The sequence below is a fragment of the Pristiophorus japonicus genome, chromosome 4, assembly GCF_044704955.1.
Source record: "Pristiophorus japonicus isolate sPriJap1 chromosome 4, sPriJap1.hap1, whole genome shotgun sequence".
Classification (NCBI taxonomy): Eukaryota; Metazoa; Chordata; class Chondrichthyes; family Pristiophoridae; genus Pristiophorus; species Pristiophorus japonicus.
In genome coordinates, this window is record NC_091980.1 from 82,351,811 (window position 1) to 82,366,163 (window position 14,353).

At 45.3% G+C, this 14,353-nt stretch overlaps 1 long non-coding RNA gene across 1 annotated transcript; it reads right to left on the reverse strand.

The window, feature by feature from the left end:
* Positions 1 to 456: 456 nt before the first annotated feature.
* On the reverse strand, positions 457 to 11,786 carry LOC139262976 (uncharacterized). Its single transcript, XR_011593014.1, has 2 exons — positions 11,597 to 11,786; positions 457 to 1,411 (listed from the first exon to the last, which is right to left on the reverse strand). It is a non-coding gene; the product is annotated as an uncharacterized lncRNA (long non-coding RNA).
* Between the last annotated feature and the right edge of the window lie 2,567 nt (positions 11,787 to 14,353).

Genomic DNA, 14,353 nt, shown 5'->3' on the forward strand with positions numbered 1-14,353 from the left:
AATGGAGGCTTTTTTGTTGCACCTTGTTAAAAGTCCTCCATTGAGAAGGCCAATGGTGAAGGGAAAATTATTATGAGTGACTGAAAAGTGTTCAGCATCTCACATGTTGTACATCCAAGCTGATTCATTAATTGCCTCGCACAATGTACTGCAATGTAACTGATGACCATGTCATCTCAGGAGTGGCACTCCTCCATGTTTGTCCTCGCAAAAAGAGGGTTGAAGTGCAAGTCTTAAGGTCTGCCCTGCAACTTGGTAAACTAGAGTAATTGAATGGCAGCCTTCCTGCATTCATTGTCGTCTTGCGATGGCCTGATGACAGGACCCATCATACACTGCAGTCAGATGTGGATGGGAAGATATTCCTGATGAAGCAGATGATCTGAGGGACAGATGTGTGGTTGGCGCAACGCACCACACTTGACTTTAAAATAACACACGCACAAACAGAGGGTCAACAATGTAAGCGTATTTACAAGTGCACAATGACAATTTTACATAACATTATGACATCTACAGACATTTACACGAAGAAACAACACCGACTCCTCCAACTGGCACCAGCACCGCTCTTTCCCACCCTTGCAGCGATGCCTCTTCCTCCCCACGCCTACACAACGGCGTGGCACTCCCTGCCCTTCACCACCTCATGAGGTTGTGCAGGAGAGCAGCAGGATGTGTGTAGACATGTGCATATCGGTGAGAACATAGGGTGCGGGACCGAAGACGGCGGGATCTCCTGCTCCTCCACACCTGTCTGCCTTGAGGGTGTGAGGTCGGAGGCTTGCACCATATGTGCAGAAGCCATCTCCTGCCTTATGGCCTCAACACTTTCTGATGTGCGCTCCAATACAGTGAGGAGGCACTCCATTCTTGGATCATGCTGCTGATTGATTGTAGCAATGCTGGCAACTATCCCAGCCATGGTCTGTTGCATCTCATGACATACCTCCATGCTGGTGGTTGATAGCTGCACCATTTGGCTCAATAGAGTGAACCGTCCTGCATCCGCAGATGGTTGTTCGCTGCTGGGGCCTTGCTTCCCTTTGAGTCACGGACTCTGTGCTTGCTTGAGTGGAGTCTGTTGGAAACCCCAGGAAATATGAGCCTGATGCCGAGGTTCTGCAAACACTTGGCTGACTTGGCAGAGGGCTGATGTCAGGCGCTTCCGGATCCTCCAAGGGAAGGGGCACAAATATGGGCCCTTCTCCTTCCTCTCTCTCCTGTTCAGCTTGGTGCTGGGTAGCGAAGGTGAGAGCAACGGGCATGGGTGATGTGGGCTGGGGGTGCAGGAAGTATCCGGTGTCCTCGGATGTGGAGAACATCGGGGTGGGAGATGCTGGGGTGTGACAGCTTCTGTGAAGGCCAGAGGTTGATGGTCTCCCATGATCCGTGGTGTCCAAGTCGGCATCTGCAAGTAAAGAACAACATTTCAGTCTGTGGCAGAGAGGGGGGTGGGCTGGGAAGAGGTGGTAGTGTAAGTGAGTTGTGAGCCGTTCCATCTCACATTATGCCAGCAAGGAGTTCCATCTCTACATGTCCACACCAACAAAGTCTGCGTTCAACCGCGAGTGCCTTAACATTGCAAGTATCTTAACATTGCAAGTACTTACATACCATGACCGTCACTGATACCAGAGATGAATGTAGCCTTACCCTGCAGTAGCACCAGATCTGCAGAAACGTTTGTGGTTGGAATGCGGCGATGACCCACCAATGCCAACGCACGCTCCTCCAGCCTGGTCAATCCACCACATCTTGTGGGCCCCCTCCGGTCGCACTCAGGCTTGCCTGTTTGGCTGCTTGTTTTCTCTGCTCAAAGAAACACTGCAGCCTTTATCCCCTTTGCTCATGCCCCCCACACACACTCCCGCACACACACACATCTGGCGTACAACTTTTTTGGCCTTGGAAAGGAGGGACGAATACATTTGCGCTCACTTTAGCTGCCGCCACTAAATCGTTCCAACATTTGCGGCATTGATCCCCATCCCACTCGACGTTGCCCAAAATGCACTGACCATCTGACCTACGTCCATCCAAAGATGTTGGAATTGGGTTGGTGGAGGCTTGCCACACCCATCCCGGGTGAGTTCACTGTACCTGCGCTCCACCTCTGTCACTAGTTCCTCCAACTGCTGTTCATTGAACCACGGAGCTTGGGCCAGGTTCTGCCAGTCTTCATTGACGATTTCTGCCCACTCATCCTCTATGATGAGAGGAATGGCTGCTTAAGAGTCTGGGTATAAATTTGTCACACTGCCCCCTCTGCAACTCAGACTGGCCCCTCTCCAATGCCACCTCTGCTCTCTAACCTCCAACTCTCTCTCCTCTCTCCTCTTTTCTCTCTCCTCTCTCATTCCTCCTCTCCCCTCCCTTCTCTTTCCTCTCTCTCCTCTCCCCTCACAGGTGCAATTAAGTGCTCTCCAAATATGACCATGAGCACTTCCACAATTTGCCTGTAAGGGCCACAAAAAGTCTCATCAACTAAAATACAAAAAAAAGGCCGAAATCCCACGCATGCGCAGTGGAGGCCCTCCGAAAATACCCGAGTGGAGAGACCTCCACCTGACACATTCTAATGATGTTTGCTGCTGAGTCCCACTCACGCCCACTCCCACCCGCTCCTGCCCACCGACTGACGCCTGCTGCCACTCCCACTGTCACCCACACGTCGATGAAATCGGCTCCCAATGGGACCCGGCGGCAGCGGGCACCAAAAACGGACCACCCGCCCAGTGGCCGCTGGGAAATGGGCGGTCACCAAAGTCGGCACCCATGTGTACATGTTTAAATGACATAGCATCCTGGCAGAGTGGAACATTTTATTTCTTGTCACTTTATTTGAAGGCTAAGACATTTATATCAAGGTAGGTAGTATCTCACACGTTTTACTTTGGGGACGAATAATATATCACATAAAAAGTTTAATGGAAGCACTCCCAAAATTTATCAGAAACGAGTTTCAATGGTGCACTTCTTATTTCTGTTTTGGTCTTTTTCTTCTCAATTTTCTTTCCATTGCACCTTATTTAATCTCTATGGCAGCTTAGTGTTCACGCTATTTCACGTGCCATTGGAAGTTCATAGATTACAACAATACTCTTGAGCACATCATGCGTTCTGAATCCAAACAATCTTGGCTCCAGTGATATTCTAATGGATCTGAAGAAGACAGAGGCCTTTCTATCCATACTGAGGTTGGATGGAAGGGAACATTAAGACTGAATTCAGCAAGAACTGTTAATATAAAACAATATTTAGTGTTAATTATAATGTCACAAAATATGATATGAGTGTAGAATAAACTGTCCCTCCTAATCCTTGGTCATTTGCTCTGAGTGCAGTGTTGTTCCATCATGATTTTTTATTAAATTGCACCAAGCAGCTGCATATAAAGACTAAACAAACAATTAGTCAAGAATATTGCAAGAAGAAGGAACTTGGATTCATATAGCAATTTTCAAGTCCACAGCATATCCTGACACAATTTAAAACCAATAGATTATTTTTGAAGTGTAGTCAAATGAAGTTATACAGGCAAATGCAGCTGCCAATTTGTGCACAGCAAGACTCCAAAAGCAGCAGTGAGGTGAGTGACCAGGTAATCTATTTTTGGTGGTGTTGGTTAAGGGAGGTATATTGGCCAAGACATTGGGAAAACACACCACTGTTCTTCAAGAATGGCAGATAGGACCTTGGTTTAATGTTTCATCAGAAAGACTGCACTACCAACAACACAGCACCTTCTCAGAATTGGACTTAAGTGCCACCCTAGGTTATGTGCCTAAGTCTGCAGTAGGGCTTGAACTCATAAGCTTCTAACTCAGAAGTAAGAGTGCCACCAACTGAGCCAATCAACTGATGATCTAAATAATCTCGCTTTGTGGACTGATTGCCTTGTCAGCATCAACTCATCGAAATAACTTTATGTTGGATGTGAATTTCAGATGTTTAACCATTATCTAGTATACTGTCAGCATAATGAATGGTGTGATTAATGCTACAGAGGTTAATTAGAGATTATTTTATATAACCATGGTGAATATCAATTTTTAGTGGACTGTAGAGTTATGTAATTTTGAAACTGAACATTAATAGTTAATAACTTATATTAACACTAATTATATTCAATAGTTTTCATGTAATCATCTTTACGTGAGCATTATTTAATATTTCAGTATGGTTACAATGGAGATACTGTTCATCAATATATAATTTAATTATTTACTTATTGTGTAAAGAGTAATTACAACAAAATATTGCCCCTTTTCATTAATAAAAATGTTATAACCAATCAAGAACAATGCAATGTTTGCAAATAACTGAATTCCAATTATTAATCTTTTCTCTTCAGTGAAAGCCGATTTCCTTTTTTATTAGACAAAATATTTATGAGACTAATCAAATTTTATATATCTACTAGTTGGTCTGCTGGGATGTTAGGCGCAGACACTTTTTAAAAATGACACTTGCCTTCCTGTAATTCTGTCAAAGCTTGTCTCACTTTAATTCTTCTTGTCTCCCTCTCTCAGTAGCACAAGCTTCCACTCTTTTTGCCTCTCTTTTCAACTCTCTCTCAATTTTTCTCAGTGTTATCTCTGCATCTCTCAATGTTTCTTTCTCTCCCATTCTCTGTACGACTCTTCTTCATTGGTGGCTTTCTCTTCAGTGTATCTCCAACTTTCCCCAACACGTTACCTTTTTTCTGTGAACTGAACTAGGTTTAGCGACCAAATAGGAAGTTTTGACAACGCTCTCAGAGTGAGCAATTTTGCTATCAATCTTAAAAAAATAGTATTTAATTGCCACGCCCCAAATATGTGGGACACTTCAAAAAATGTTTGGGGTAATTGTACTGGGATAGTCTTTGCGATTGACAGCAAAACTTTCAGATGCGACGTTAAGGCCCCATCTGCTCTCTCAAATGGACAAAAAAGATCCCATAGTATTATTTTGAGGAAGAGAAGGGGAGATATCCCGGTGTTCTGGTCAATATTTATCCCTAATCCAACATCACTAAAACAGATTATCTCGTTATTATCACATTGCTGCTTGCTATGTGCAAAGTGGCTGCAGCTTTTCCGACATTACAACGGTGACTACACTTCAAAAAGTACTTCATTGCTGTAAAGTGCTTTGGGATGTCCTGTGGTCATGAAAGGTACTATATAAATGCAAGTATTTCTTTCTTTCTAAGACTAGCCATTCACAAAGCAAGATATGACTTCCTATTTGCAAGCCTTGCCCCTTCCCCCATTTAGTTTCTGCCTTAATCCTATATCCATAATCTTTCCTAGTGATCTCCCATGTGGTACCCTGTTAAAGGCTTTCCAAAACTCCACATATACTACATCCACATGTACTACATCCACTGCATTTTCCCAACCTACCACTCTGTTGGTTCCTCAAATAATTATCTGAGGTTTGTCAAACACAATTATCGTTTTACAAATCCATGCTGGCTACTTCTCAGTTTTCTCTTTGTCTTGATACATGATAATTGCATCCTTAAAGACACTAAGATTTTTCTTAACACAACTGTTAAGCTGACTGGCTTGTAAATATTCATATTAGTTATTTTCTAGTTCTGTTTCCTTGGCACTCTCATATCCTCTGGCACTCAATAGAGCCCTGAAATATAATTTCTAGGGCCTTTGCAATTTACTTCCTTATCTGCCTCAGGATCTGAGGAAGTATGCATCATTTGTAGAACTTTGGTCATTTCTCCACTCAGATAGAGACTTAACTATTTCTCAGAAAGTGATTTATGCTTTTACGCTTCATCAAGTATTTCTCTCATGCTCAGCGCCAAGATCACTCCCATACGTGAACCTTCTTGAAATCTGGAAAAAGCTGTTGAAATAAAGAAAGACTTGCATTTATATAGTGCCTTTCATGACCACTGGACATCTCAAAGTGCTTTGCAGCCAATGAAGTACTTCTTGGAGTGCAGTTACTGTTGTAATGTGGAAAACGCAGCAGCCCATTTTCGCACAGCAAGCTCCCACAAACAGCAATGTGATAATAACCAGATCATCTATTTTTGTTATGTTGATTGAGGGATAAAATATTGGGCAGGACACCAGGGATAACTCCCGTGCTCTTCTTCAAAATAATGCCATGGAATCTTTTACATCCACCTGAGAGAGCAGACGGGTCTCGGTTTAACATCTCATCCGACAATGCAGCACTCCCTCAATACTGCACTGGAGTGTCAACCTAAATTTATGTACTTAAGTCACTGGAATGGGACTTGAACCCACAACCTTCTGGCACAGAGGTGAGTGCGCTACCCACTGAGCCACAGCTGACACTTGAGGCTGTCAAAGCTGAGATTAATAGTTTTTTGTGCAGTAAGAGCTATGGTAGATGTTAAGATACAGATCAGCCATCATCTAATTGAATGGTGGAACAGACTTGAGGGATTGAACAGCCTACTCCTGTTATTATGTTGCTATGTTCCTCACTCACTACAAACCAAAATATGACTTCTGACACACAATATCTGATAATATAGCACTGCTCAAACATAAACCCTTGTTATTTAATGACTGAACTGACACAACACCTCACCTGGTTCCAAATCTTCAGACAGTGGCAGAATAGACACTCTATCAAACCATATGACCAAGGCTAAACTGAAAACCATATATATAAAAATTAAAATATCGACCCTAGTGTAAAATAAAAGCAGCAGGAGTTACTGGATTCCAGGGGGCCGAAATTCAGCCCCTCCAAAACTTTTTCGTGGTTCGGCCGCCCCATTTTCAGCTCCAAAAGTGAAAAAATGTGTCCCAGCACCAAGGAACCCTTCCAAAGTGGATTTTTCAGTGGTGTGATTGCCTTAAGTGGAGCGTAATGACCACAGAGAAATTCAGCATACAGATAAGGGTTTCTAACGAGCCAATTGCCAGGGTTTGCAGCAAGCCCCTGAGGGGGGGAAGGAGTTTGAAAAGAATTGGGAAGGATTTTGGAAGGAGTTTGGAAGGATGGCTGGTGTAAGAGATGCAATAAGAACCAACAAGTTCACTGATCTGGAGCTGGAGATACTGATAGATGGTGTGGAGGACAGAAGAAGAATACTGTTCCTGACGTGGAGAGACCTGGCAGACAGGCAGTACATAATGCATGGTGGGAGATTGCAGGAGAGGTGCCAGGCCCCTCTATATATCAGAGGACACCCGTGCAGTGCAGTAAGAGGTTCAATGACATCATCCGGCTTATGAAAGTGAGTACCTCTTCCATCAACTACTGACCTTGCATCTGCAAGACTCTCCTTCAACATGCTCTTAATTCCCATGCTCACTGTTTAGTCACTCAAGCTGCATCTCATTGTTCACGCCTCTATACATATATGTGTGTGTTCTCGCAATCGATGCTCCCTTTCATCTCACACTTAAAGCTATATGTCACATACAAACACTTGTGCACTCATTTCTCATGCGTCATCACAGTGGTACTCACCAAACATGCTTTCTTTTGCAGGACAAGCTGGCTCACAATAGAGCTGAGAAAATGATGACCGGGGGTGGAGAAGCGGAGACACAGGTGCTCACAACTGCAGAGTGGTCAGGCATTGGTCGGCGGCCATGCTGCATTCCCTGTGGCTAACGGTCATGCTGATGCTGATGTGGGTAAGTGAAGGCCCTCCTTGAATGACTCTGTAATTCAATGCGTCAGCACCTACTGTTCCTTATCTTCATGGAAGACTGCAAGTTGCATCCTCCATGCCTTCGTCCCCCACTTTCCCCTTACGGCAGCCCTTCTCCCATTTATGCTTGCAGATGAAACACTACCAAGACACACACCTGTGAAACCACATACAGATCTAAACGTAGGCTGTCTGATATCTCCCCAAGCAGTGATGAGGACACTGAGGTCTCCAGTGATGAAGGGATGATATTCAGCACTTCCCGGCTCATGCCAAGAGATAATGAGGAAGAGGACGATGAGGAAGAGACAGATAGCACAAGCACATCGCTGCTTCCACCCACACGCAACAGCTCAGATACTGGTGGGTGGTAAGTGGGGTGGCACTGGTTATTGCACCGGTGCCTAGTGGGCGGCAGCATGGTGAGGTGTCTAGGCAACCTCAGGTGCCACCTCTCCGGGGAGCGAGTCCACACCAGAGTTCTGTGGAGTTCTATTGCCCATTGATATTGCGGCTTTTGAGATAAGGGTGGAGGCCATGCATTCGGAGATGTTGGGGGCACTGACAAGGGTGCCAGAGAACCTGTGGCAAGTGGTCACGAGTGTGGCGGAATCCACCTCCCGAATACTCGACAGCTCTGCACACACCATGGAGTCCATCATTGCCAGTGTACAGGCGATGGTGGACTCCCAGAGCGTCCATGCAGATCCACCTGTGAAGCAACCTGCAGGTGATGTGGCAGCTGCCAGGTTGGCACAGGCACGAGGGAACGAGCGCATCGGTGCTGCATTGGAGAGGATGGCCACGGCACCGGAAGTGGAGAATGCTTTTATGCACTCTGGCCAATAGGCCACGGAACGCCTTAGTGCTGCCATGGAACGTCAAGCCGCTGCCATCACTGGTGGATTTGAGACTCTGGTTACTCTCAGGCAGTCTCAGCTCGATGCCACCAGACAGCTCAGTGTTGCGTTTGCAGCTGGGTCCATCAGGGGCCACGGGGGACCCTCAAGTCTTGCGCCACAACACTGACCTGACCTCCCTCAGCTTGGTGGTGGTCACCATGTGCCACCCCCCGAGCAGTGGTGCAGGCTCCTTGGACCAGGATCCTGATGATGTGCTCTCTCAGGATCACAACATTCCTGGCCCCAGACCTCCCACTCCGCGAGTGCCTCTACGCACGGTTCCACCCGAGCCAAGCCAGACTGCAGCCTCCCAGCTGTAGGTCCCAGACAACAACCACAGCAGCCACCCTGGACCCATGATGCAGCCATGGGGATGATACTCAGGCATAGTATTAAGGTAGTCACGTGTTAGAGGTAAAAAATGATGAGAGTATTATTATATTGTTTATGTTCTGTTTTTGCACTGATTTGGATAATTTGATAATTTTTTATTTTTGGCACATAGATCTGGCCAGGTGTTTAAGTTGGGAGTGGGCAATTGTGCGTGAAGGTACTCATTGCGTTGGCCATTGAAAGTGGGACCTGAAGGGTCATGTGTGGATGGGATTATCTGAAGTGAGCAGCTATGAGATGCAGCTGCACCTCCCTTCCAAGGTTTCGATGGGGATGACGCCTCCTAGCTCTGGGGCAATGGGGATCCTCCTCCTCCTCCTATCCCTCCTCCTCAGGTGGTACTGCTGGTTTGACCTCCAGCGGCTGTCCCCTCATGATGGCCAGATGGTGCAGCATGCAGCAAACCACGATGATTATGGAGGCCCATTGAGGAAAATACTGCAAGGCGCCACCAGAGCAGTCCAGGCACCGGAAACTCTGCTTAAGGAAAACTATGCAGTGCTCGATGATGCACCTGGTGGCAGAATGAGTGTCATTGTAGGCATTTTAGGACACAAAAGGACATAGACAGGCTAAGTGAGTGGGCACAAATTTGGCAGATGGAGTATAATGTTGGAAAGTGTGAGGTCATGCACTTTGGCAGAAAAAAATCAAAGAGCAAGTTATTATTTAAATGGAGAAAGATTGCAAAGTAAAGCGGGACCTGGGGGTCCTTGTGCATGAAACACAAAAGGTTAGTATGCAGGTACAGCAAGTGATCAGGAAGGCTAATGGAATCTGAGCCTTTATTGCAAAGGGGTTGGAGTATAAAAGCTGGGAAGTCTTGCTACAGTCATACAGGGTATTGATGAGGCCACACCAGTAATATTGCGTACAGTTTTGGTTTCCATATTTACGAAAGGATATACTTGCTATGGAGGCAGTTCAGAGAAGGTTCAGTAGGTTGATTCCAGAGATGAGGGGGTTGACCTATGAGGAAAATTTGAGTAGGTTGGGCCTCTACTCATTGGAATTCAGAAGATTGAGAGGTGATCTTATCAAAACGTATAAGATTATGAAGGGGCTTGACAAGATGGATGCAGAGAGAATGTTTCCACTGATGGGAGAGACTAGAACTAGGGGGCATAATCTTAGAATAAGGGGCCATCCATTTAAAACTGAGATGAGGAGAAATTTATTTTCTCAGAGGGTTGTACATCTGTGGAATTCGCTGCCTCAGAGAGCTGTGGAAGCTGGGACATTGAATAAATTTAAGATAGAGATAGACAGTTTCTTAACCGATAAGGGAATAAGGGGTTATGGGGAATGGGCAGGGAAATGGAGCTGAGTCCATGATTGGATCATCCAAGATCGTATTAAATGGCAGAGCAGGCTCGAGGGGCCGTATGGCCTACTCCTGCTCCTATTTCTTATGTTTTTATGTTCCTATGCTCTGACGCTGCCCTGGGGTTCCGCAGTGGAGTGAGCAGCCAAGTTGACAGGGGATATCCCTTGTCCCCAAACAACCAACTACAATCCTGATTTGGGTCAGTGAAGATGGCAGGCACACTGGTCTGCCACAGAATAATGAATCATGGCTGCTGCCTGAGTGCCTCGCATCAACTGCCAGGATCTGACACTGGTGATCACACACGAGCTGCACTTTCAGTGAGTGGAAGGCTTTGGGGTTGACAAAGATCCTGGGATGATGATGTGGCGCCCTCCGCCCAACGTGTGTGCAGTCAATGGCACCCTGCACCCTCAGGAAGCCGGCAATTCGGGAAAACCGGCCTGCCGCTCCACCTGTTTCTCTCTTATCATCGGGAAGGAGATGTACTTGACCCTTCTCCTGTACAGTGCATCTGTGACTTGCTGGATACACCGATGTGCCGAGAATTGGGAGATGCTGCCAATGTCTGCAGTGGCAGACTGGAAAGACTCCGTCGCATAAAAATCCAAAGCGATGGTGAACTTGGTCTCCATGGTGAAGGCGGTCCTGAGGTGTGTTTGAGGTTGCAGATCTTCGCTTAGGGCAGTGCAGAGTTCCCTCCGTACTTCCGTCCGAATTCATAGCCGTCGCAGACATTGCTCATCAGTGAACTGGAGGAAGGAGAACTGAGGTCGGTAGACCCTTTAAGGGTATGGCCTCCTTCCCCCATGTCTGCATTGGTCACCTCGTTTGGCAGCTACCTGCTGGCCATCTCCCTGGTCCTCTTCATTATCAGGCCCCTCTGGAGGCTCTTGCTGGAAAGACTCCTCTCCCAGTATTTGAAGGGGGGGAGTTGCAGCATCCCTCACCCTCCTCCTGATGCCACCTCCCTCCTGGCCACCCTCTCTAGCTGCAGGTCTGCACACATCTGCACGTCCTTCTCTCTGTTGCGCAGCCATGGCTGCTGCCTCCCTTGCGTGCTGCCTCTCTAGACGATGCTGATGACAACACCTTGTCCTGCGTGCCACCCTGCATTTGACCAGGTGTAACAGGTGTTGCCCTCCCAACATTCCTCCAATCCTCAGGGCGAACCCTGCCAAGCAGGTCTCTGGAGCCCAGAATGAGGCCTGCAGGCCTCCACTGAAGAGTCAGACCTGATAGTCCTCCAAAAGTCTGTCAAAACCTGTGAGCAGCACTCAGTAAGTTTAATGGAGCCAAATAAATAACAACCTGTATTACCGAAGAAACGGAACCGATCGCGGCAATGCTCCAGCAGTGTCACGTTTCTGCACCGAGTGAAAAACGTTATGGGAGCACTGCCTGAAAAAATCCTGGCTTTTTGTAGCTCAAATATCGCTGGCGTGGCCGTTTTTGAGTGGCCCGCCCGCTGATGAGGTCACCACGGCACAAATGCCTTTACCACGGCTTCACCCCGTCGATTCCGGCGAAAGTGTGCACTGCTGAAATCCACCCCGAGCCACAGAACGTGGCAGCCGATCAAACCCCGCTGTAACGGTCCCCTCAAGGACATTGAATTTCGGCCCCTAGAATTTTTAACATATCGCTTTGGGTGCAAAAATTGTAAAAAGCGCAACACTGCTAGTTCTTTTAGTGATACTAAACCTGAAGTAGTGTCTGTCACATAACTTGTCTGAGAAGTTTCATCGAGCAATGTGAAGACTCTAACCTCAAGAGGGTGAGAAGAATCAAAGTGCTGGAAGCAAACTGCCTCAGATGTATCTCTTTTACCTTTTGAAGTTCAAAACTGGGACACAGGAAATCAAATAGTTGAACAAAGCTTGACTAAAGTTAAATTAATAAGATGGTTTCCTGAATTCCACTCAAATGTTATACCCAAGTCCATTTGGATGTATTTAAAAGCCCTTTCCTTGAATTCATTTTCTGCTTTGTCATGAAAACAGTCTGTGCTCGGTGGTTGCTATATGCGTTACAGTCAAAATATATTTGCATATGAATAATGCTTGCCTTATGAAAAATCATGGATATCATCTATCTGGACAACTGACAAACAACGGGGGAGAATTTGCGGTTGGCGACATAGCTAAGGAGTATACTGCCGACATCCGAATGAAACCCGCACTTAACTCGTGCAAATTCCTCGCCCCTCCCTTTGAGAAGTTGCTGTCAAACGCTGCAGGATTGTGCGCAGCATAGTACCCCACCGATCCCACGGGCACAGCGTTGAGTGTATGCAAACCTGGGATCACGTGTCGGGGTGCTCCTTTCACTTCCTGACTCTTAGACAGTCAGGAAACAGATGAAATTGCTGATTTGTCCACAAACTCATTTTAAATAATTTAGCAGCCAGAAATGCTATTTTATTAATAAATTATGACCATTGCAATAATATTTAATGCACAAATCAAAATTTGAACATTAATAGAATTCGATCAAACACTCAGAAGTCTTGAGATACATTTTACTGAAGATGTCCTTAAAACCATAAAACTCGATTAGGATGCTTTTTATACAAAGCATGCAGCAGAATTAACATTGGTCCTTTAATTCTGGGCCATGACAACTGTGATATATTCACAATGCACAACACACACAGCTCCTAACATGGCAGGCAGCTTTCTCAGAAGGCACGGAGATCTGCCTGTTTCTGTTTAATTATTAACTCTGCAATTGCAGTACACAATATGTCCACATCCATAGTGTGGAGCTACAAACATTACAAGCTTACAGACATTACACTTCTCCCTCCTTAATGAAGAAGTTATTATAACAAACATCATACATAACTTTCATGTTTATACATAACCACAGGATATAGACTTATTTTTGTCCATATTTACAAATTTAACTTTACCAATTGTTTTCTGTTTTGAAGAGGATATCTTCACTCTTGAACAGAACCTTCCAAACATGGTGTTGAATCTAAACTCATTCGAGGCTCATCCTGAGGAATGTTTTCCTCCACGGAATTTCCTTGATTTTCATTTGAACTCACTCTAACTTCAGGCTCTTTGTTTTCCTGACTCGGACTCAGACTTTCATTCTGATTCTCTCCTGGATTTGTTTCCAGTACCTTGGATTTAGGATTTGCTACTGGTATATCAAAACTATCTGATGAGTCAGAAATAATTGAATCATTCCCAACTTCAACTTCTTCCATGTCTGCAGGTAAAATATGATCAATATGAACAAACCTAACCTGTCCATTATCAAACATCTTTACAAATATGTGCGAGGACCACATATCTTCACCATTCTTCCGAGTAACCACTTTAACCATTTATGATGATGGTTCTTTACTCTCACCTTCTGGTTTAATTTCACACTTCTCTCTTTTACTCTACCTCTATCCTGATTCTCTTTCTGTCTTAATTGTATCTCTTCTATGGACTGTGCCAAATTTGGCTTTAACAACAAAAATCTGGTTCGTGGCTGTCGTTTGAGAAACAACTCTGCTGGTGTTCTACCAGTGGTTGTATGAGGAGTATTTCGATATGCAATCAAAAAATTAGCCAATTTGTGATCCAATGACAACTGTCGTTTCCTTCGATTTGGATCTAACAATTGTTTTATGAGGGCACGTTTTACACTTTGGACAGTGCGCTCTGCTGCACCATTCGAAGCAGGATGGTATGGTGGAACCTCGGTATGTTTCATACCATTTTTGCTCGTGAATTGTGCAAATTCTTCTGAACGAAATTGTGATCCATTATCCAAAACAATTTCTTCAGAGAGGCCAAATGAAGAAAATAATTTTTGTAAAATGTCCAATGTTTTACTTGTTGTTATTTTCCACATTGGAAACTCCTCAACCCACTTGAATGGCTATCAATCACAATGAACAATTGTTGTCCTTCTAACTCAGCAAAATCAATATGTAGCCTTTGCCAAACCCTGGGAGGCCATTTTCATAGCTGTAATAGTACTGGTGGTGGTTGCTTGCTTACCGATTGACATGTCGTACACTGACTCACGATGTACTATATATCTTTATCAAGACCTGGCCACAATAAATAA